Here is a 24682-nt window from a genome sequence, read left to right on the forward strand (position 1 = left end):
GTGAATGTACTTCTGACTAAATTCCTTATTCGGCATCACACACAGTTGGATTAATTCTAAAAGTGGCAAGATTCCAGTTTCTTCAGTTAAAGAGCTTAAACAGTTAAACCCTTCCACTGTGGGATGGAAACAGAAACTGAAAGAGAATCATTGCAATTGTCCACATTGTTACAGGCAGAAAGCCTGGTGCGAAGCACTGAAGGCTGCTTTTAACCTGCATGTACAAATGGAATTGCTGTCACAAAATGGCTTGCGCTGTTCAAGAAATATGCTCACAACATTGTGTGGATTAAAGTCTTGCTATTTGAACAAGTGTATGCACTTGGTCCATATATAAGGTTCGAAGTTTTAGTTAGTTGCTGAACGGTAAAGAGGGAAAATGTTTGAGGCCTCTTTTTGACAAAAAATTTGAGGGAAAATAAGGATCGGTAATAAATGCCATGCCAGCCAGTGTTCCCAATATCCCATGAATGAGAAAAACTCTGACGATAAAAATTTCTAATGCCCAGAACAATGTTGATACAGTGAGAAATCTGGGACAATCATGTCTGAAGCCCAGGCGGGCCTTTCTCAACTTTGGGAGCAACAATCATCCACCCACAAACATGTCAAGGTTGTGACTCTTGTCTTTCGTGCCTGGCCACTTCATCTCATTTCCCCATGATGGGCTTGGACAGCTGGCTTCACCAACACTGCTAGTTTTCCCCAGGCGCAGGGCATGATAGAATGCACATAGCCGCTTCATCGATGACCTTCCCCCCATCGCAAGGTCAGAAGTGGGGATGTTCACCAATGTTCAACACCATTCATGACACCTCAGATACTGTTCAAATGCAACAAGACCTGGATAATACCCAGGCTCGAGCTAGCAAGTGGCAAGTAGCATTCATGCTACACAAATAGCAGGCAATGATCATCAACAATAGGATACAATCTAACCACTGCCTCTTGACATTCAATGGTGTTACCAGAACTGAATCACCCACTATCAACATCCTCAGGTTAATGTTAGCGTTAGCCATTGACTAGAAACTTAACTGTACCTGCCACACAAATACAATGGCTACAAGTGCAGGAATGCTGTGACATGTAACTGACCACGTGACTCACCAAGGTCTGCCCACCATTGACAAAACACAAATCAGGAGTGTGATTGGATAGTCCCCATTTGCTTGGATTGGTGCAGTTCCAGCCATACTCAAGAAGAATGGCACAGCCGGCTTGATTAGCATCACATCCACAAGCAACTTTGTTTGATTTCTGGTCACTTTTGATATTTGTGGGCGAAATCTACTCTTTTACACTGCCCACATTGAAGACTTCAAACAACAATAAGATGCTGTGCTACAGTGGTTTTGGGGAATTGGTAATATAGACCTGAAAATGCGACAAAATGTAATCTGTGTGCAGACTGGTTAGTTATGTGGTCTAGTGCTTAAAAGAGCAATCGAAACAGGAATGTGCAGGTGTATGCACAAGGAATTGTCCATCATGCCTCATCTGTGCTCTTGAGAGTGCTGGTTTTATGACAGCTCTACCACTATGTCGCTACAATAAAGGGCACCTGGCTACAGTTCCTCTAGCTACAAGGGGTAGTAGAATCCAACGTAGAGGCTCCAGAGAGGATTGAGTTAAGTAGTTAAAGAGGTTAGTTTGGGACAATCATGTGAGACAACTCACTAGGCCACATGGAGAGAAGTCTTCTGTGAACCTTGATGAAAATGACACCTAGCCAAATGACCCTGAATGTTAACAGCTATTAACCACCAAATGGTATCGCAACTGAAAGCAAATTCCTTCCTCCTCTGGCACGCTCACACAGTTTCCAGCAGAGAAATGCATAGTGAATCGATTATTGAAGAGTTATCTCAAGTAGAAAGCCAGGGCTTGCCCCCTTTTTGATCCTGAGGTAATGATGCAAATTTTAACCCTTACCACAATCTAGTTTTGAGACCTCCTAATCTTTCACCAGTGCATTCTTAAAGGCTCATATTTTGTGGCCGGCATGTCTAAACTGTGAAGAAAATTGGGAGAGTCAGAAATTAGTTGTGTAAAAATCCGCACTGTGGCCAAGCATGCAGGTCTGCTACAATGTCTGTAACAGTGTTCCCTGTAAAAATTAGTTTTTTTGATTGCACGCTGAACCTGGGAAAAGTAATGGGTTACTTGGCAGAGTATGGTGTCAGCCTAGGTAATTGCAGACAAATGATCATTTTGCTAGGTGGAACATGAAGCAGCCCACACTCCTACACAGCTCACAGCTAAATGGCACCTGAATAACTCAATAATTGCCCGGGGCCCATGGAACTGATGAAGGAAAAATATCTGCATCTTTTCAATATTCAACTCTTTCTACAGCGCCCTGAAAATGTGGGGCCCGTTTTCCATTTACTATTTTTAGACTCATCGTTTCCACTCCCAGGGATTCTCATAATCTTAAAAACAAAATCTGTTTGTTTTTGGTGCAAGATTGTATAAAAGCTCCCAGTGTCCTGCTGCCTTGGCAGAAGTGAGTCTGATTGGCGTGAAATACCCTGCGGCTAGCCGCTCAAGATACACATTATCATTTATTAAGCAGGTGTTAAATTTTATTGCTCTGTTATCATGATGCAGACTTCTAGTACATTAAAGCAACTGGCTTTTAATTTATTGTGCAGCTCTGGCTAAATTAGCAGCTGCACATTGATTTTTCCCTTTCTTGCAGCCCCTTTCCATATCGTCCTCACACCTGACAGCAAAACTTTATTGCTGAGCTATTATTTGAGGTTACAAACAGTATAATTAGCAATTCTTTAATTAGACTGACAATTAACTGGAGATTTACAGAACTGCTAATTTGACATGTCTCTGTGGTGTTTTGTTAACTACTACTTAAGTGATTTTTCTCCTTGGTGCCAGCTTTTGTTATTGACAGTCTTTGAACGAAACCACACTTGCTTGAAAGGCAGACGGGTGAAAGAAGAGGGGTTGTACCAGCCATTTGAAAACACCAAAGATCTCGGGTTCATCTGATGGTTAAAAGATGTTCACGAGAATCAAAGCTCAGTACCTGATGTGCAGGAAAGTAACCGGAATCAGGGTTTTGTCTAATCTTGATATAAGTATGTGAATTCTACCAGGCACATCCTACATCGTCCGGTTTCTGATGGAGGATCATCGGCGTGAAATAATGGCCAGGATAGTCATTCCTCATTTGGGCGAAAAGTGCTGGGAAATCTCCCAGCCCATTGCACTCTCGTCACGGGAACATGTTGGGATCTCCTTGTCCAGCTGGGGATTGGGTTTGGGATGGAATCAGGCTTGCAGGCTCTTGGGGCAGATTAGAGGAAGTCATGGCCTTTAGAGTGCTGCTAGGGGTTGTTTAAGAGGCCTGAATGGGTTCTTTGGGACTTTTTCCCTGTTTGCTCAGGCCCTTTAGCCCTCACCCCATCCCCAATTACTCCATATGCCCATGCATGGCACCTCATGCCTCTCTATCAAATCCCACAGCCATTTATAGCTCCTCTGCTGCCTTAATACCAATACACAGCACCGTCTATCCAGATGGCCCTTATAGACAACATAATGCCAATTCCCACAATGTGAAATAAGGCCCGAGTTGCAGTGAAAATGGTAACTATTTGAACTCAGCACCAAATACAAATGACCAAGCTGAACTTGGGCTTCCCGCACGTGGCAACTGCATCTCATCTCCTCTGCAGCCCCGAGTGAAAATGGTTTCTGTTGGATGTGGGAGCAGAACTCCTGTTCTGGAGTACACCCACTATTTTAGATGTAGGTTCTGTGGGCTGTCCATAACTCTCCATAAATCCCAAGGCAATTAGCACTGATTCTCTTTTCCAATATCTGCAGCTATTTTGCTTCTGTCTGATCCATGTGTTTCGAGTGATTTACATTTCTGAAAGTCAGCATCTGTTCTGAAATACTTTGCAAGCTGCCCGAAGCACAAGTCATTGCAGGAAAAAAACAGTAACATCCATACATATTTCTGAAAGCACTTGACACACATTCAATCCATTTCCAGGTCATAATACTAACAGACCTCAATCCACAGGGATTTACTATTTTGTGCTTTCTTCAAAGTATGTAGGTTAAAGCTGAATATTTATTTCTTCCTTTTTATTAAAGAGGTCAAACCAGATGGACTCTAAAAACTGTGGTTAAACGGTTACCATTAGGCTACCTTTTTATTCCAAGTTTGTTATTGAATTCACAAGCAGACTTGATGGGATTTTAACCCATGTCTTCAAGGTTCTAGTTTAGTACATATTGCACAGCTAGCACTAGGCCACTGCCAGAATTGCACCCCGTGCCAGGTGCAGTAGCACCACCCTTGTACCGAGGCAAGTGGGGAGTGGGTCACTTGAAACAATCAGGCAGGCCCAGGTTATTGAGGATTGGGGAGGTAATCAGTGAGGGAGGGGCTGTTCCCATGAGCCAAATCTCCTCTCCAGGTTCAAACTGTGGTTTCCAAGTTGACTGATCAGGAGGGTTTTACCTCACTGGGTGGTTTTCCAATGTGATGAAGAGCCAACTGTGGCAGAAAAAGGACTATGAGTGACTGTTAAATGACCACTTAATGTGGCATCTGAAAAAGGGCTGGATTCATTCCACATCATCCCAGCTACAGTGAGATGTTCAGAAGATGCCAGCTGATTCTTTTGTAGCCTTCCAGCCAGCCTCACAGAAACCCAGTCCCTGTTCCACATCAGCCTCCTTCCCACCCATCTTCATCCAGCCTCTGTGGGCATAGCCTTTCCCAACCTTACGTTTGTTTAGCTTGCTCTTGAAACATACCAATACTATTAGCAGCAACTACTCCTTGAACAAGTTCTACATTTGCACTGCTTTCCACATAAAGAGGATTCTTCTGAATTCCCTATTGCATTTATTAGTGACTATCTGATATTTATAGCCCTGGTTCTGGTCTTCCCAACCGTGGAAATATCTTTTTTCATCTATACAAAAGTAATTTTGTTGATGGTACATTTACTTGAGAATAATGATCATTCCCAGCAAACCATTATATTTTACTCCCTCTAAAATGTTTAACTCTGGTAGTTGAGTTTCCAAGTCTTTGGGGAAATCCAGCAATTGAAATGAGGCAAGGGTCACTTGAGGGTGAAGATAACTGCCCTCACAACACTGCTTGTGGGGCAAGGACAACACAAGTGCCATATGCTCTTAGCTCACCCATTTCCCTGGGGTTATGAAACCACTCCCCCTGGATTGGGGTACAGACCTCTTGCTAATGCTCCCAGTTGCAACTGTAGCCAACTGTAGCTCACTCAAGAGCACTTACTGCTGGAACAGAGACAGTGCATGTCAGAGACTCTAACATTTGTAGTAAGATCCTGTCAAATGAAATAGGCTATAGAATGAAATCTCCAGGGCATGCAGGAGCCAGCAGACTTCCACATTTCCCAATGAGACCCTACATTCCACACTCACAATAGCTATCACCATCAATATTACATTAAGATGAATGAAAAGGCTGACAACGTAACAAAGTGCTCACATATTTAATGACTATGTATCCAAACAAGGGTCGCAAAAATCTCTCATTCCCATGGCATCATGGTTGCTAATCACTTAACTCTAGATCGTACATTTTCACACATGTCACAACAACAATATTCAAAAAGTCAACACCTTTCCGGTGGAAAATAAATCCACATTGTTTCACTGAAATAGGAAGATAACTGACAAAGAATGAGAGTTTTAGAAAGAAACCAAAATGTGAGATTGTGGGTAAGGTGGAGAGAGTGGAAGCTAGACCAGACTGGAAGGAAGAGACAGGTCAATAATAAATAATTGTCAAAAAATGCAAAGAACTGCAGATACCAGAAATCAGAAGCAAAAAACAGAAATTGCTGGAATAAATCAGCAGGCCTGGCGGCATCTGTCGAGAGAAAACAGAGTTAATGTTTTGTGTCCAGTGACCCTTCTTCAGAACTGATTGTCACTCGGAAAAATTTGGTGCATATGTGCTGATGATGCAGTGTGGGGAGAGAGAAGGAGTAAACAATAGGTAGGCATAGAGTCCAGAGAAAGAAAACAGCAGGTAGGCAGACAAAGGAATGAACATAGAACCTAGAACATTACAGCACAGTACAGGCCCTTCGGCCCTCGATGTTGTGCCGACCTGTCATACCGATCTCAAGCCCATCTAACCTACACTATTCCATGTACGTCCATATGCTTATCCAATGACGACTTAAATGTACCTCAAGTTGGCGAATCTACTACCGTTGCAGACAAAGTGTTCCATTCCCTCACTACTCTCTGAGTAAAGAAACTACCTCTGACATCTGTCCTGTATCTTTCACCCCTCAATTTAAAGCTATTCCCCCTCGTGCTCGCCGTCACCATCCTAGGAAAAAGGCTCTCCCTATCCACCCTATATAACCCTCTGAGTGGATAAAGTTTAGCCTGGGAGAATGAATAGTTTAGAGTTTAACTCAATGGCACATCTTTTCTAGGCATAACGGGAACTGCAGATGCTGGAGAATCCAAGGTAACAAAGTATGGGGCTGGATGAACACAGCAGGCCAAGCAGCATCTTAGGAGCACAAAAGCTGACGTTTCGGGCCGAGACCCTTCATCAGAAAATTTTTCTGATGAAGGGTCTAGGCCTGAAACGTCAGCTTTCATGCTCCTAAGATGCTGCTTGGCCTGCTGTGTTCTTCCAGCTCCACACTTTGTTATCTTTTCCAGGCATGCCCACTTGAAGAATTTCTGCTCCTCTGTCTGACAGGATTTCTGTTCCAGATTTTCTTCTTGTTTACCATTATTACTTTCAAAATTGCTCCTGGTGTATGCGCCATTAGCAACTATTCATTTCTCCAGTGTGACCTTTACCCCTTCCATTGACAGTCAAACTGTTGTTCCGTCTCTCTGGCTCCACCTATTGTTTACTGCTTCCCCCTCCCCCTCCCCCAACCCCAACTTCAGCCATGTATATCAACCTTATCTAAGACACCATCAGTTCTGGAAGGGTCACTGAATCCAAACCATTAACTCTATTTTCCCTTGATAATTGCCAAATGTGGAATAAGAGAGGATGGTAATTTCATTTGAGAGACTGTTGGAACCGGAAGTTTAGTGGCAGAATGTTGATAATCCAGGCAGCACTGTTTTAGATAACAAAGTGTGAAGCAGAGACGACTCTCTCCGTGACTCCCTTGTCTGCTCCACACTTCCCTCCACTCCACACCCGGCACCTTCCCCTGCAACTGCACACTTGCCCCCACACCTCCTCCCTCACCCCCATCCCAGGCCCCAAGATGACTTTCCATATTAAGCAGATGTTCACCTGCACATCTGCCAATGTAGTATACTGTATCCACCGTACCCAGTGTGGCTTCCTCTACATTGGGGAAACCAAGCAGAGGCTCGGGGTCCACTTTGCAGAACACCTCTGCTCGGTTCGCAAGAAACAACTGCACCTCCCAGTCACGAACCACTTTAACTCCCCCTCCCCCATTCCTTAGACAACATGTCCATCATGGGCCTCCTGCAGTACCACAATGATGCCATCCGAAGGTTGCAGGAACAGCAACTCATATTCTGCTTGGGAACTTCGCAGCCCAATGGTATCAATGTGGACTTCACAAGCTTCAAAATCTCCCCTTCCCCCACTGCATCCCAAAACCAGCCCAGCTCGTCCCCTCCCCCCACTGTATCCCAAAACCAGCCCAGCTCATCCCCGCCTCCCTAACCTGTTCTTCCTCTCACCTATCCCCTCCTCCCATCTCAAGCCGCACCTCTATTTCCCACCTACTAGCCTCATCCCGCCTCCTTGACCTGTCCATCCTTCCCGGACTGACCTATCCCCTCCCCACCTCCCCACCTATACACTCCTCTCCACCTAACTTCTCCTCTATCCATCTTTGGTCCGTTTCAGAACCCTCTCCCCATCCCCCTCCCTGATGAAGGGTCTAGGCCCAAAACGTCAGCTTTTGTGCTCCTGAGATGCTGCTTGGCCTGCTGTGTTCATCCAGCTTCACGCTTTGTTATCTTGGATTCTCTAGCATCTGAAGTTCTGATTATCTGTCGGCACTGTTTTAGACTGAGTGAAGGACGGAGACTGGCTAGCCTGCAAGGAGCTGAAGCAAGTGAATCTGGCAGCAGCTAAAGTCTGAATATTTCAGCAGCAGATAAGGTAGGGGAGCAAGTATGTACTTTAATGAAAGGGAAATAGGCCCACTTTGTCCAGAGAAAGAATATGGGATTGGAAGCTCAACTCAGCATTCAACAAGCTAAAAATCACATGACACGAGGTTATATTCCAAAAGCTTTGTTTGAAATCAAAAGCTTTCGGAGTCTCATTCCTTCTTCAGATATTAGTGAGGCATCCGACACAGAATTTATAAACAAAGATCAAAGGACCATCGAACTGAGGCAAATGTATTGAACAAACCTAAAATGGCTTTTAAATCTTTAACCAGTTAGAAAGGAGATAAATGTTTCAATTGATGAATATGCAAATCCCAGAATGACCTTGTTCGATGACCCTGAAACCTTTCCCTTAGCAATTCTGTGTCTGATGCTACCTCTCTTATTGACACCCGAAGAAGGAGTGAGACTTTGAAAGCTTGTGCTTTCATCCTGAAGCAGTGCCTATGAATAAGGGAATGGAGAATGGAGTCAGTTACCAGTGTAGGGGATTTATACCAGGCTTGATAGACCCACTTGATTACAGCTGTAATCCCAAATAAAATCACCTACGTAAATGCAAAATTCAACTGAAGATTCAAGTTCTTCAAGGACCGCAACTTCTCCCCCACAGTGGTCGTGAACGCCCTTGACCGCGTCTCCCGCATTTCCCGCAACACATCCCTCACAGCCCGCCCCCGCCACAACCGCCCCAAGAGGATCCCCCTCGTTCTCACACACCACCCCACCAACCTCCGGATACAACGCATCATCCTCCGACACTTCTGCCATCTACAATCCGACCCCACCGCCCAAGACATTTTTCCATTCCCACCCTTCTCTGCTTTCCGGAGAAACCACTCTCTCCGTGACTCCCTTGCTCACTCCACACTGCCCTCCAACCCCACCACACCCGGCACCTCCCCCTGCAACCGCAGGAAGTGCTACACTTGCCCCTACACCTCCTCCCTCAACCCTATCCCAGGCCCCAAGATGACTTTCCATATTAAGCAGAAGTTCACCTGCACATCTGCCAATGTGGTATACTGTATCCATTGTACCTGGTATGGCTTCCTCTACATTGGGGAAAACAGGCAGAGGCTTGGAGACCACTTTGCAGAACACCTCCGCTCGGTTTGCAATAAACAACTGCACTTGCCAGTCGCGAACCATTTCCACTCCCCCTCCCATTCTTTAGATGACATGTCCATCATGGGCCTCCTGCAGTGCCACAATGATGCCACCCGAAGGTTGCAGGAACAGCAACTCATATTCCGCTTGGGAACCCTGCAGCCCAATGGTATCAATGTGGACTTCACCAGCTTCAAAATCTCCCCTTCCCCCACCGCATCCCAAAACCAGCCCAGTTCGTCCCCTCCCCCCACTGCACCACACAACCAACCCAGCTCTTCCCCTCCACCCACTGCATCCCAAAACCAGTCCAGCCTGTCTCTGCCTCCCTAACCTGTTCTTCCTCTCACCCATCCCTTCCTCCCACCCCAAGCCGCATCTCCATCTCCTACCTACTAACCTCATCCCACCTCCTTGACCTGTCCGTCTTCCCTGGACTGACCTATCCCCTCCCTACCTCCCCACCTATACTCTCCTATCCACCTATCTTCTTTTCTCTCCATCATCGGTCCGCCTCCCCCTCTCTCCCTATTTATTCCAGAACCCTCACCCCATCCCCCTCTCTGATGAAGGGTCTAGGCCCGAAACGTCAGCTTTTGTGCTCCTGAGATGCTGCTGGGCCTGCTGTGTTCATCCAGCCTCACATTTTATTATCTTGGATTCTCCAGCATCTGCAGTTCCCATTATCACTGAAGATTCAAGCTCATTGATTATTGTGCTCAGAATATCATAATTTCAATACATCTACATAAAGAAATACGGGAAAGAGTTGTCAACATTGAATAGGAACTCAATATGAGGTTTCAGATCCTAAATATCTGAAGCTTACACTCATACCAGAAGTAAAAACAGTTACAATTTTTTTATTGCTGTTTTTCTTCTTTGTTGTCTTCTGTTTCTGCATTTTGACTCACCTGCTGGGGAATTTGCTAAAATTTTCTTATTTCATTCTCACAGTGATCAAAACAAGTAGTAAAATATCTCATAGATAGAAACTGCAGAAAATGCCTTCTACCATCCAATGTGCAAATATTCAAGGCTTCTTAAATGTGTTAGAATTCTTTAAAATCTACCTTGTTGACCAGCTTTTTGGTTACCTGTCTTAATCTGTTCTTCTTTTTGTGCTTGGTGGCATCTTCAGTAGAATGATATCTGTGGGACATTTTACTGCACTATAGACATTCTAAAAATGTAAGTTGTTTGATGTATTACCTTTGCACCACTTGTGGTCCCAATGTAAAGTGGGTCTCAGGTGACTTGAGATGCGGGGGAAAGCACATGTGACTTGAGATGCGGGGGAAAGCACTGTCCACACTTGTCTACTTAGATATTTATGAAGCTTTGGATGATGGCCTCTGACTGTGGTCATTATCAATCAGTTGAGAAGACATGAGACATGACACTTCAGGTAAATGTTACAGGTTGGCATCCTGTACCATCAAATTGAAGTGCAATTGTTCATGGTGACCAGTGAAACAACTTCAATCTTAACGTTTGAATCAGTACCATAATGACACTGGTCATGTGGTGGGCGTATGGAGTTTTTGACAAGCGTCCTGGCATACACCCTACATTGATTGAATCATACACTTGCAACGAGCGTCCTTTGTTTTCCATATCAAAAGGGTAGCATGGTGGCTCAGCGCTGCCTCACAGTGCCAAGGATCCAGATTCAATTCCAACCTCACGTGACGGCCTGGGTTTCCTCCCATACTCCAAAGATATACCGGTTAGGTGGATTAGATTAGATTCCCTACAGTGTGGAAATAGGCTCTTTGGCCCAACAAGTCCACACCACCCCTTGAAACATCCCACCCAGACCCATCCCCCTGTAACTCACACACCCCTGAACACTATGGGCAATTTAGCATGGCCAATCCACCTAGCCTGCACATCTTTGGACTGTGGGAGGAAACCGGAGCACCCGGAGAAAACCCACGCAGACACGGGGAGAATGTGCACACTGCACACAGACAGTTGCCCAAGGCTGGAATCGAACTCGGATCCCTGGTGCTGTGAGGCAGCAGTGCTAACCACTGAGCCACCGTGCCGCCCCGCTGGTCATACATAATTGCCCCATAGAGTCCAGGAAGTGTAGATTAAAAATGGATTTGCCATGGAAATATCGAGAAGGGGGCTGGGTCTGGGTGGGACGCTCTTCAGAGGGTCAGTGTGGACTTGATGGGCCGAAAGGCCTGCTTACACACTGCGGGGATTCTTTTATTGATACCTATATGGTATAATTTGCAACCATAAACATAGGCTCAATATTTAACCATTAGTGAGCTCTCAGGATTTATTTGAAGTATATCCTTGAGGTGAGAGAGAAATCATTTCAAATAAGCTTTTGACTCAGTTACTAACATAACAATGTAATTAGTTAAAGAGAATATGTAATGCAAGATTTCCCCAATGACTTTGTGACCCTGCCAAGCTAATAGACTGATCTCCTAATTCACCCACATTACAAAGGGCATGAGGATCTGTGGTATATACGGACAATCTCATGCCGAGATAAAGAAAGATCGCAGATCATTTTAAATACTAAATTATTGTTTAAAATGTGCCACAAATGGTATCAAAAATGCACTAAAATTCCTCATTGCCTCTCTCTGTAATTAAATTAGTTTGGCTCCTGTCATTGAAATGTTGCTCCCAACCTGTGCAACAATTACAAAGGGGAGAGAGGTTCATTTGTGATAGGGAGGGGAAGCTGTTTGGGGGTGAAGTAGCCTCCTTCTACTCATGGGGCATCATGTGTGGCAGCTGCTTACTGTCACCTGGCAATAAGGCTCAATCTAGTCAGTTTGTGAAAGTCCTAAACTGCTGTAGACGTAATCCACTCTCTTGTCTGACAGCAATATCTGAGCTACTGGTGGGCAGTAAGCAATGCGTCTGTTGAACTCTTTAATACTATTTGGTAAACTACAGTTTTGCAGTTTATTTAAGCACTGAGTGATTCCTAATGGAGCCATCATACATTGCTCATTGGCGAATAGTTTAATTAGGCTCATCTGGTCGAGGTTAAGGAGAAGCCCTCCGTGTTCCGATACTGGTGAGAATGTAATTTGTCATCCGGCAGTCAGATGACTGGCAAGCAAGTGACTCCAAACCCAAGAAGAACATCAGCAATCTGTTTTGCAACATAACGGCTGTATGCCATGGAAGTATTAGAGTGCATTAGCACAGCATATCAAGTAAGAAATTTCCTCAGCCTGTTGTATCCTTCAAACAACCTCACCAGGAAATCTGTCAATCACTCCTTTTTAATTCACGTTTGAAAATGTGTCAGATTTGCAGCAATGTTCTGTTATGAAGTGTAATTATTTGCACAGTCCAAGCCATTTTTAAATTCTAATGGCAGGAGTTTCATCGTTCTCACCTCTAAGCATCCAGTTATTTGTTTATTACTTGCAAGTAAAATATCAGGCTTTCAGCTTTTCTTTCCTGGTGCTAAGGTATTCATTTGCAATTTACATTGAAGTTCCCTCACTTTCCTAAGCTTTGGGCATTCTAAGAGAGATGTCTCAATGACAGGTGTAAGTATATCAGTTTCTCAATTAAACATGTAACTGGATTTAAAATAATTTGTATTCTTTTTAAGTCAAGTTCAGCCAGAAATATTTGTGGAGACATTCTTGTCAGCACTTACACATATTTGGTAGTTTGGTTAACAAAAAATCAAATGATGCTGTACTAATATGTGGGAAAGGGACAGTCACATGCAGAGAGGCCATTCTGCCAGTTGAACTGTGCAGTCCCTCACAGCCAGCTACTTAAACCGATTAGCATTTTTGTATGCTTTTTACATTTTACTTCTTCAGATCTTCTTCATTTATTGGTTTCTAAAAGCCCTTATGATTTGTCTTTCTGTAATGTTTATGGTGGTATGATTCATGCCCAAACAATATTCTACACAAGTCATAGAGATGTACAGTATGGAAACAGACCCTTCAGTCCAACTCATCCATATTGACCACATATCCTATGTAAATCTAATCCTATTTGCAAGCATTTGGCCCATATCCCTCTAAACCCTTTCTATTCATGTACCCTTCCAAATGCCTTCTAACTGTTATATTCATACCAACCTCCACCACTTCCTCTGGCAGCTCATTCCATACACGCAGCACCCTCTGCATGAAAAAATTTCCCATTTCATCCCTTTTAAATCTTTCTCCTCTCACCTTAAACCTATGCCTCTAGTTTCAGACTCCTCCACCCTGGGGAAAAGACCTTGTCTTACCCTATCCACGCCCCTCGTGATTTTATAAATCTCTATAAGGTCACCTTCAGCCTCTGACACTCCAGGGGCAAATAGCCCCAGCCTATTCAGCATCTCGCTATAGCTGAAGCTCTGCAAACCTGGCAGCGTCCTCGTAAATCTTTTCTGAACCCTTTCGAGTTTCACAAGGTCCTTAGTATCGGAAGGAGACCAGAATTGCAGGCATTATTCCAAACATGGCCTAACCAATGTCCTGTACAGCCAAAAAATGAAAAGCTAATTTTCTATCCTCGCTCCCTTAAATTATGATTTTGAAAGACAAGCCTTCAAATTATTGAGATAACACAGTGTGGAGCTGGATGAATACAGCAGGCCAAGCAGCATTAGAGGAGCAGGAAAGCTGATGTTTCGGGTCTGGACCCTCCTGCTCCTCTAATGCTGCTTGGCCTGTTGTGTTCATCCAGCTCTACACCTTGTTATCTCAGATTCTCCAGCATCAGCAGTTCCTACTATCCCTCAATTATTGACTTGTTAAACGGTGGAGCCTTGCTTATTTTCAGTTAATTCCTATTACATATGAATATTATTTTTCTACATTTATGAAACCAGCTCATGTGTAAAGGTGATAATAAAGCCTTGTATTCAGCTTTTAAGGAACATTTCAGCACCACAACATGCACTGTGTAAGGCAACCATTTGTATATGTTATTCAAATATTATTTTCAGTTTTGACCAGTTGTATAGATCACTGTATTTCAAAGGGTGCAGTTAACGTGTAAATGGACGAGTCTATATTATTGACTCATTCAGTTCTAATCATCTTTATGACTGGATAGTGGTGAGACACAGAGAACATTCATAGAGGGCATGAAATGCTTCCATTGTCAAACAATGCAGGAATATACCAGTATTTGTAGCAAATGAACTGCTGGTGAGGTGTGAGCTTTTCTTTCAGCAAGGTTCTCATTCCTGATGCTGCAATGCTCATGTTAGCTCTTGTAACATAAGAACCAGACCTGCGTAACGGGATACTGAAAAATTCTACTGACATTTTTACATATATTAGAATCACAGTCACAGGCATTTCAGTATTGACCTATTATCAAGCTATTTGGTTACAACCAGTAGCATGCTTCAGTTGGTCCCAGTTGATGTAGTGTCTGAGTTCTTTATACCCTCAGGTCACATGCTGCGATATGACCATGATTTCATGAACAAGTCTCGAAATGCATTGATCTTTACGATAGGTTTGAACTGGCAATATTCTTTGAATAATATGTACAAACAGTTGCCTTTCCCAGTGTCTGTTGTGATGCTGAAATGCTCCTGAAGGGCTAAATACAAGGTTTCACTCATCACATTTGCACCTAAGCAGGTTTGACAGAAGTAGAAAAATAATATACACGTGTAATGAGGAATGAACGAAATTCTTGGGGCAGTACGGTGGCTCAGTGGTTAGCACTGATACCTCACAGAAATCGGGACTGAGGTTCAATTCCGCTCTTGGATGACTGCCTGTGTGGAGTTTGCACGTCCTCCCAGTGTATGTTTGAGTTTCCTCTGGATGCTCTAGTTTCCTCCCACAGTCCGAAAATGTGTAGGTTCGGTAGACTGACTGCGCTGAATTGCCCATAGCATCTGGCAATGTGCAGGCCAGGTGGATTAGCCATAGGAAATACAGGGATAGGGTGGGGGGGGGGGTATGCTGTTTGGAAGGTCTATATGGATTGAATGGTCTGTTTCCACACTTTGGGGATTCTATACTGCATACTGTGAGACTTGGCAAAAGCAAATGCTGCTCAGACCCAGTTGGCCCTAGTGCTATCCCTTAAGGAGTCATTTATTCAAGCAAGTTAATTTAACTCTGTTAAAAACAGGAAGAACTGCAGATACTGTAGGTCAGGAACAAAAACAGAAGTTGCTGGAAAAGTTCAGCAGCTCAGTTCTGAGGAAGGGTCGCCGGATCTGAAATGTTAACTCTGATTTTTTTCTTCGCAGATGCTGCCAGACCTGGTGAGCTTTTCCAGCCACTTCAATTTAACACAGTTGACCTGGCACCTAGTTTGTGATGCAGTCTGACACCACTAGTGTCGGTTCAATTCCTGATCTGGCTGAGGTTACCACTGAAGGACTCTCCTTCTCAACCGCTCCCCCCTCTTGAGGTATAATGACCCTCAGGTTAAACTGCCAGCAGTTCATAGAGTCCTGTAGCATGGAGACAGGCCATTTCACCCCAACTGGTCCTTACTGACGAAAATGTCCATCCATGCTAACCCCATTTCCCTACACTTAACCGATATTCTTCAAGACCTTTCCTATCCATGTGTTTGTCCAAATTCTTTTAAATGTTGTTAATGTACCTGCCTCGACCACTCCTGCTGGCAGCTCATTCATATGCGTACCATCCTCAATGTGAAAAAGTTGCCCCTCAGGTTCCCATTTATTCTTTCCCCTCTTCCCTTTAATTGATGCCCTCTAGCCCTCAATTCCCCAACCCTGGGAAAAAGACTGAGTGCATTCACCCAATCCATTCCTGTCATGATCTTATATACTTCTATAAGATGCCACCTCAGTCTCCCCCGCTCTAAAATGCAAAGTCCCAGTTTGTCCAAATTCTCCCTTTAACTATGTCCGTTGAGCCCCGGCAACATCTTGTAAATTTCTTCTGCAATATTTCCAGTTTAATAACATGTTTCTTTAACAAGGTGACGTCAAATGAGAGAGCAGCACTATGGCCTGGTAAAACCATGGCAACGTATTTCATCTAACACCAGAAAGGTCGATGGACAGCCCCCCTCAAAATGTAGGTTTTTTCCAAACTATTGGCCTTATGCTTATAAAAGGAGCTTCATCTGTCAGTACCCCCATACTAAGATGTGGACTAGCTTTCACACATATTGTGAAGACAGGAATAGATTAGAATGATGTACTCTGTCGTTTAAAATTAGCGAATTGTCATCCATTAAAAGTCTCAGTTCTTTTTCTCTTCCAGTGGCCAGCCTTGTCTCAACTCACTGTAATATTCATGGTTACACTTGGGTATTTAAGTAGAAATTTACAGAGAATGCTATCTGTCCTGCTATAAATCGGAAAGCAATTTGTCGCGACAAGTGATTTGTTATCGTTGAGATCAGCTAGGAAGCCAACATTTTTATTGCCTCTGGGAACTTTTAATACAGAATCCCTGACTCAGGCAGCAAATCATGCAACATGTGGCGAGCAGGCATTTATAGGACGTTGGATGGCACCAAATGAAGTGTCATATCCACATGAACCAAAATACCACATGCATCTTTAACAATGTATTGATTGTCTCCTTCAGGAAAATCAAATTTGCAGCTCTGGAAACAAAATTTCTCCTTCCAACTGGGGAAAGGTGGAAAAGCTACCTTTTTACATTTTCAATACAAAAAAAAGTGTTTTTCCCATTCTGTAGTTAATTAGAACAATTTCTCTTCTGTTTTAAAAAAAACCCAGCAGTAGTTAACTTGTCAAATCATTTGTTAATGTTACTGAGGAAATGACATGTCATGACATGAAAGAAATGCTGACTGCACCCCAATTGCAAAGATGGTCTGGCAGCAAAGTTAACAATTTTTAATATAGTCTGTGTCCAGAGACTGCGCTGAATGACCTTTAGGGAAGGTTTTTGCAGGTAAATATTCAGCAAGGCCATAAATCAGTCTCCTTTACTCCTGTCAAACTTCGACATCAAACAGGAGCCTGCTGCATGCAAGTGGCCGTGGCTTGGAGCAACTTACTGAATGCAGGTTCCTTCCATATATGAGATTTCACCTTTTTGTGTGTGAACAAGGAAATATATATTTGACAGGTCCTTTTGAGAGCAATTAGTTCCCGCATTTGAGTGTTTCGCAATACTGAGGGCATTTGAAGCAAACTGCAATGAATAGCAAACTGACTTAGGTTCAATTGTCTCAACAGAATTAATAAAAAACCTATCAATCTTTGAGACTGAATCCCCAACTCTGCGAACACAATGTTCAACACTAATGTGTCTAGACCAAGCCACAAAGGCCTTGAAATTACGTTATGTGATTTGTTTAAAGGGCTTTGTATGAATTTCCCTATTTTTGCTTTTCCCAACAGAGAAATCAAACTTGGTTAGAGACAAAAATAACTGCTGGATGCTAGAATCCAAGGTAGACAAACAGGAGGCTAGAAGTACATAGCAAGCCAGGCAGCAATTGGAGGAAAGGAGCAGTCAATATTTCAGGTATTACCCTTCTTCAGGACGGGATGTGGGGAGAGGGGGAGCTGCACATAAAGAGGGAGAGAGGGGTGGTAGTGGCATGGTGGTGATAGGTGGACACCTGGTTGGTTGATGGGATGGATGAATCTGGTTGGTGGCTGGAAGGAAGGGTCAGAAGGTGAAATGGAAGGGATGAGGTGGGGCTAGAAGGGAAGCCAGGGATGGGTGGGAAGGTTATTTGAAATTGGAGAGCTCAGCGTTGAGTCCACAAGGCTGTAGGGTGCCCAGGGGGAAGATAATGTGTTGTTCTTCAAATTTGCAATCCGAGTTGGTGCGACACTGCAGGAGGCTGAGGATGCGCATGTCAGAGGGGGAGGGGTGTGGGTGTAATTGAAATCGGCGGTGATCGGAATGTTAGGTTGGTCGTTACGGGCCAGCTGGAAATGCTTAGCGAAACGGTCACCTTGTCTACGTTTGGTCTCACCAACGTGGAGAAGACCACATTGGGAGCGCTGGATGCAGTAGACTAGGTTGGAGGTTGGAGACTAGGTTCCAAGTCTCACTTGGAAGGGCTGTTTAGGGCCTTGCATGGAGGTGAGGCAGGTGGGATGTGGGCAGGTGTTGTGTCTTTTACTGTTGCAGGGGAAGGTACCTAGGAGCCGTAGGAGGGAGTTGTGAGGGGGGGTGTAGAGTTGGAGTGGTTGATGGGGAATTTAGCATGAACTAAGGAGTGGTGAAGGGAATGGTACATGCAGAAGGCAGAGAGGGGCTGGGAGTGGAAGATGCTCCGGGCGGTGGTGTCTAATTGGATTTGGCGGAGGTGTTTGAGAATGATAATATTGGATACAAAGGCCGGTGGGGTGGAAAATGAGGACTGGGGGACACTATCTTTATTCTGTTTGGAGGATGAGGGTTGTAAAGGGGAATGGAGGAGGCGTGGTAGGGGGCTGTCCAGATGACAGAGGAGGGAAAAGAGCATTGTTTGAAAAAGTCAGACATCCAGGGTGCTTTTTCAAACCAGGGAGTTTCGCCTCTCTGTCTTCCAGACAACCCTCCACTGTGCCTCCTCCATTCCACCCTCCACAGCTCTTAACCACCCTGCACTCCAAATCTAATAAAGATAGCGGCTCCATTGTCTTCACTTTCCACCCCACCAGCCTCCACATCTGACGTAATATTCCTAAACACTTCTGCCAACTCCAATTAGATCCCGCCACCCGGAACATCTTACACTCCCCACCCCTCTCTGCCTTCCGCAAGGACCATTCCCTTCATCACTCATTAGTTCATGCCACATTCCCCACCAACCACTCCAAACCCCCCGGTACCTTCCCCAGTAACCGTAAAGGAGGCAACACCTCCCACATCCCACCTCCCTCACCTCCATTCAAGGCCCTCAACAGCTCTTCCAAGTGAGACAGAGCTTTACCTGCATCTCTTCCAACCTAGTCTACTGCATCCGGTGCTCCTGATGTGGTCTTCTCTACATCGGTGAAACGAAACATAGACAAGGTGACTGTTTCACCGAGCATCTTCACCCTAGCCCACAACAGCCAGCTTCACCTCCTGGTCACCACCCATTTCAACTACAAAACCCTTCCTCCCAACTACCCCTCTGATATGTCCATCCTTGGCCTCCTCCAGTGTCTCAGCAACTCAGAGTGCAACTTGAAGAACAACATCTTATCTTCTGCCTGGGCACCCTACACCCCAGAGGACTCAACATTGAGCTCTCCAATTTCAAATAACTTTCCCACCCATACCCCAGCTTGCCTTCCAGGTCCACATCCTCCCTTCCATTCCACCTCCTGACCCCCCCTTCCAGCCACCAAACGGATTCAGTCCTCCCATCGACCAACCAGGTCATACCTACTACCAGTGTCCACCTATCACCACTATTCCACTAGCCCCACTCTCCCCTCTTTATCTGTGGTTCCCCCTACCCCCACACCTAGTCCTGAAGAAGGGTAATATCCAAAATATTGACTTCTCCTTTCCTCCAGGTGCTACTTGGCTTGCTGTGTTCTTCCAGGCTCCTGTTTGTCTACCAGGGAAATCAAACTATTCACTTTGAACAGTCTAGCAGCAACATAAAATGAGCAAAGAAATTTTAGATAAGTGCATTAAAACCTTTTTGTGTTGATCTCATAAGGGTTACATCTAAAGCCTGTAGAAGTTTGTTTTTATTCTTGACCATCCCATCACATTCATCCTCAAGCTTTTTTGCAAACCGTTTTTATTTTTAATTTTAAGCTATTCAGCTTTATTCAAAGAAAATTGGGATCCAGGTGCCTCCAACAGTATATTTGCCCTGGGAAACATAATTGTGGCAAATGAAATTCAGCAAAAATAGACTCAGAATCATTTTATTGTGTATTCTTCAGGGGCAGGGTACACAAGTCAAAACAAAGATGCCAGAAACCACCCATTCAGAATCAAAGGGAATGGATTTCTTTTTATACTTGTGTTGCTTTAGCAAATGTTTAATTAGCTGAAAGTTACAAAATATTACCTTGACGGCCTTTATGAAGCTGAATAGGAAAGATGGTTAGCTTTCCCTTCTTCTGGGACAGTTCCTGGATTCAGGAAACCTTACTTTCTCTCCAGTTTAATGGCTTCTGAAATAGCTCGCAGATGCATTGTTCTGTCTGCAGACTCTGGCACATGCAGGGTAGATGGTCCTTGAACAGTCAGATATCTGAGTTGTTTGAAGATTGTGCACTTGTTCTAGTGTCACAACATGACCTGTGCATGTGTTACTGACAAAGACTTGCGAAACTTTCATTTCCTTTCCCCGAAATGATCCTTTCCCTTTCAGTCAGTCTCACATTAGGAGCATGCATGAGGCGAAGAATGATGTGTTCAGAGAGGACAATAAGTCAAGGGGACACATGATGAACGGTGGCACCTTGAAAAGCCCCGAGGATCAGAAGGCTTTGGTTGCATGTCCACCAAGGTAACAGGACACATAGATTAAATGATGAAGAAAGAATATACTTGCCCTTAATAGTTGAGGCAAAGGGTGGGCAGGTTAAACTGGAACAAAAACAGAAATTACCTGTGAAATGTAGCAGGTCTGGAAATACCTGCTGGGAGAAAGCAGAGTTAACGTTTTGAGACCAGTGACTCTTCATTCGAACATCATCACAATTACTCAAGATCCAGCATGCAGTGAAGTTGATGGAGTTGTGGATAATTTTGGCACACAGCTACATGTTTATTGATGTGTGTCTGGGTCCTGCTGCCAAGGCCAAGAACTGAGGCGACTCTGCTTCAGCAAGAGCAGGGCCTAGGGCCACATTGTCCTTCAGCAGCTAGTTAACTGCATTGCCAACATCCCACCAATCAATCACAGACGAGGAGCCATGTGGCCTCAGCCACACTGCAACTAGTGATGGCTTTTTCTGGGGCTTCACTATGAGACCACTAAGATTGAAGCAAGTGAATCTGGTTCAGGTCTTAGTCTACAGGTGTTGTGTTGCTATGGAGACATCCAATGCAATGGGGAGATATTCTCTCTCTGGCTCAGATTCCCATAAAAGATGCCTGCCCGCTGACTCCTGGCAGTCTCTCCGTACAGAAGTGAGACCTTCTCAGCCAAAACCAGATGCTCAGGGAAGTGGGAAGTGGTTCTTCATTGGCAATGTGAGCAGCTTGATAAGGATCCTGGCCGATTTGCCAACTTGCCCCACGATTGGCAAAGTGACCCAGCAGGAAAACCAGGCACGCAAACCCAAGTGTTCTCGCACCATTTTACTAATTTAGCGGAACTATAGACATAATGCTGCTCATTTTGACTATCCCCAAATAATAATTGTACATGAAGTTCCTGTATCCTCCTTCATAGTTGCAAATGGCTTCACCCATCTGGGACATTTTCAAACTAGACTAATGACTTCTCTTCCTTTTAAATGTACTCAATGACCCAAATGCACTCACTAAAGTAACAACTAAACCATAACATATAGGAGCAGAGTTAAGCCATTTGGCCTAATGAGTCTGTTCCATTGTTCGATCATGGCAGATATTTTTCTCAACCCCATTCTCCTGCTTTATCCTTCTAAACCTCGATCCCCTTACTAATCAAAAATCTATCTATCTCTGTCTTAAATACGCTTTATGATTTTGCCTCCACAGCCATCTATGGGAATGAGATTCACCACCCTCTGGCTGAAGAAATTCCTCCTCATGTCAGTTCTAAAGGGTCGTCCCTTCACTATACCCCTTGGTTCTTAGTCTCTTCTACTAATGGAAACAGCTTCTCCAAATCCACTCATATCCAGGCCTCTCAGTATTCTGTAAGTTTCAATGAGATCTCCCCTCCATTCTCCATTGAATTCAGAACCGGAGTCCTTAACTGCTCCTCGCATGGCAAAACCTTCCTCCTTGGAATAATTCTTGTGAATTTCACCTGAACTTCCTCCAATGGCAGCACATCCTTCCTTAGATATGGGCCCAAAACTGCTCACAAGATTCCAAATGTGGTCTGACCAGAGCTTTATACAGCCTTAGCAGTACATCACTGTCCTTGCATTCTAGCCATCTCAAACTGAATGCTAACATTGTTAATGCCTTCCTATCTGCCAACTAAACCTGCATTTTAACTTTAAGAAAACTGAACTAGGACTCCCAAGTCTCTTTGTGCTTTAGATTTCCAAAACCCTTTCCCATTTAGAAAATAGCCTTGCTTCTGTTGTTCCTATCAAAGTACATATCCACACACCTTTCCACATTGTGCTTTATTTGCCACTATTTTCTTTCTCTCTTAGTTCAAGTTCATCTGCAACCTGCTTGCTTCCTCAACACCACCTGTCCCTCCTCCTAACCTTCTCTCATCTGCAAACTGAGCGACAATGCCCTCAGTTCCTTCGTCCAGATCATTAATGTATAACGTGAATAGTTGTGGCCCAACACTGATCCCCACAGAACTCCACTAGTCACCGAATGCCATCCTTTTCTGCCTACTGTCAGCCTTCTGGCTGTCAGCCAACCCTCTGTCTATGCTAGTACCTTGCCCCTAACACCATGGGCTCTTATCTATTCAGCAACCTCCTGTGTGGCACGTTGTCAAAGACCTCCTAGAAATCCATGTAGATCACGTCCACAGGCTCTCCTTTGTCTAACTTGATTGATAACACCTCAAAGAATCCTAACAAGTTTGTCAGCTATGATCTCCCCTTGATTAAGCTATGCTGACCCAGCCCTGTTTTATCAAACATTTCTGAGTAACCCACAAACTGATCCTTCATAACGGACTCCTAAAATCTTACAAACAACAAACGTCATGCTAACCGGCCTATAGGCCCCTGTCTTGCCTCCCTCCTTTCTTTAACGGGGGTGTTACATTAGCTATTTTCCAGTTCTCTTAGACCCTCCTTGACTCCAATGATTCCTGAAAGATCATACCAATGCCTCTTCAATCTCCTCAGCTATCTCCTTCAGAACTATTTGACCTGGGTGATTTATCCAACTTCAGACCTTTCAACTTCCCCAGCACCTTCTCCTTAGTAGACAAACAGGATAGGTCCTGAAGAAGGGTAATACCTGAAATGTTGACTGTTCCTTTCCTCCAGAAGCTGTCTGGCCTGCTGCGTTCTTCCAGCCTCATGTTTGTCTACCTTGGATTCCAGCATCTGCAGTTTTTTTTGCCTCTAACATTCTCCTTAGTAACGGCCACTACACCCACCTCTGACCCTAACTCTCTTGATATTCTTATATGCTGCTGGTGTCTCCACTGTGAAAACTGATGCAAGCTACCTATTCAGTTCCTCCACCATTTCTATGTTCCCCATTACTACTTCTCCAGCCTCACTTTCCAGAGCTCCAACATCCAGTCTTGCCTCTCTCTTGTCTTTCATTTATCTAAAAAAATCTCTTGCAGTCTTCATTTATATTACCGGCTAGGTTACCCTCATATTTCATCTTCTCCCCCGATTGCTTTTTGAGTTAGGCTCTGCTATTTTTTTAAAGACTTCTCAATCCTTTGGTTTCCCACTAATCTTCACCATATTGTATGCTTTTCCTTTTGTTTCTATGCTGTCCTTGACTTCCTTTGTCAGCCATGGGTGCCTTGCCCTCCCCTTAATATGTTTCTTCTTTGTTGGCATGAGTTTGTGCTGTGCTTCCTGAATTACCTCCAGACCCCCTGCTGTTGCGGCTGCACCACCTTACCTGCTAGATTCCTCTTCTAATCAACCCTGGCCAGTTCTCAAAATGCAGGCTGAATCTTATCACTTTATGATTGCTGGCCCCTTGGGGTTCCTTCCGCTTAAGCTCCCTAATCATTCATTACACATCACCGAATCCAGAATTGCCTGTTCCCTCGTGGGCTCCATAGTTGGCATGCCTTCCCACCACTTGGCCAAAGTCTAACATAGCCATTGCTTTCAAGGATTCCAACTACAAGCTTGGGGTTACTGCCTGAGCTCATCATGAATTGTCCAATGGAGGAATGTTGTTTCCTGGGCCTAGCATTGAGCACCAGTCAAAAGATCTGTAATTTATCTGGTCTCAGACAAAATAAAGCATGTAGGCATGCCAAGATTGGCATTGGCTCCCACCTTGGGCTTAATAGAAGATGTGCTGCAGCATTAACTAAATAAATTAGAGATGTCTTGAAAAATGTGGAAGATTAAGCAATTAAAGGAGAGAATAGCTTTGGTTAATACTTAGCCTCAATCTGAAAAGACAGGTGTACAAGTCTGAGCTCTGCTCAGATCACAATTCTTTAACATGAAATTCCAAATCTGTTCTCAATATTAGGATTCCAACTCGTCATTTAGGAAATGGCAAGATGTATACTATAGCAAGCATGCACTTGGGGATAACTATTGCATTGTGAGCAGACTGCAGGGGAAACTAATCTCTATCTCCTGAACTCATTGTTCAATATCAGGTACACTGTCTACAAAGGGGTGCGTACTGGCCAATATTCCAAGGCAGTTGTCTCACATACACCT

The 24682-nt window shown here is 44.2% G+C and overlaps 1 protein-coding gene across 2 annotated transcripts in view; it reads left to right on the plus strand.

The window, feature by feature from the left end:
- Positions 1–24682, plus strand: part of adarb2 (adenosine deaminase RNA specific B2 (inactive)) — a 723544-nt gene that overhangs the window by 44692 nt on the left and 654170 nt on the right. The gene's annotated exons all lie outside the window — the stretch shown is intronic.

This window comes from Stegostoma tigrinum, chromosome 2 (assembly GCF_030684315.1).
Source record: "Stegostoma tigrinum isolate sSteTig4 chromosome 2, sSteTig4.hap1, whole genome shotgun sequence".
Lineage (NCBI taxonomy): Eukaryota > Metazoa > Chordata > Chondrichthyes > Orectolobiformes > Stegostomatidae > Stegostoma > Stegostoma tigrinum.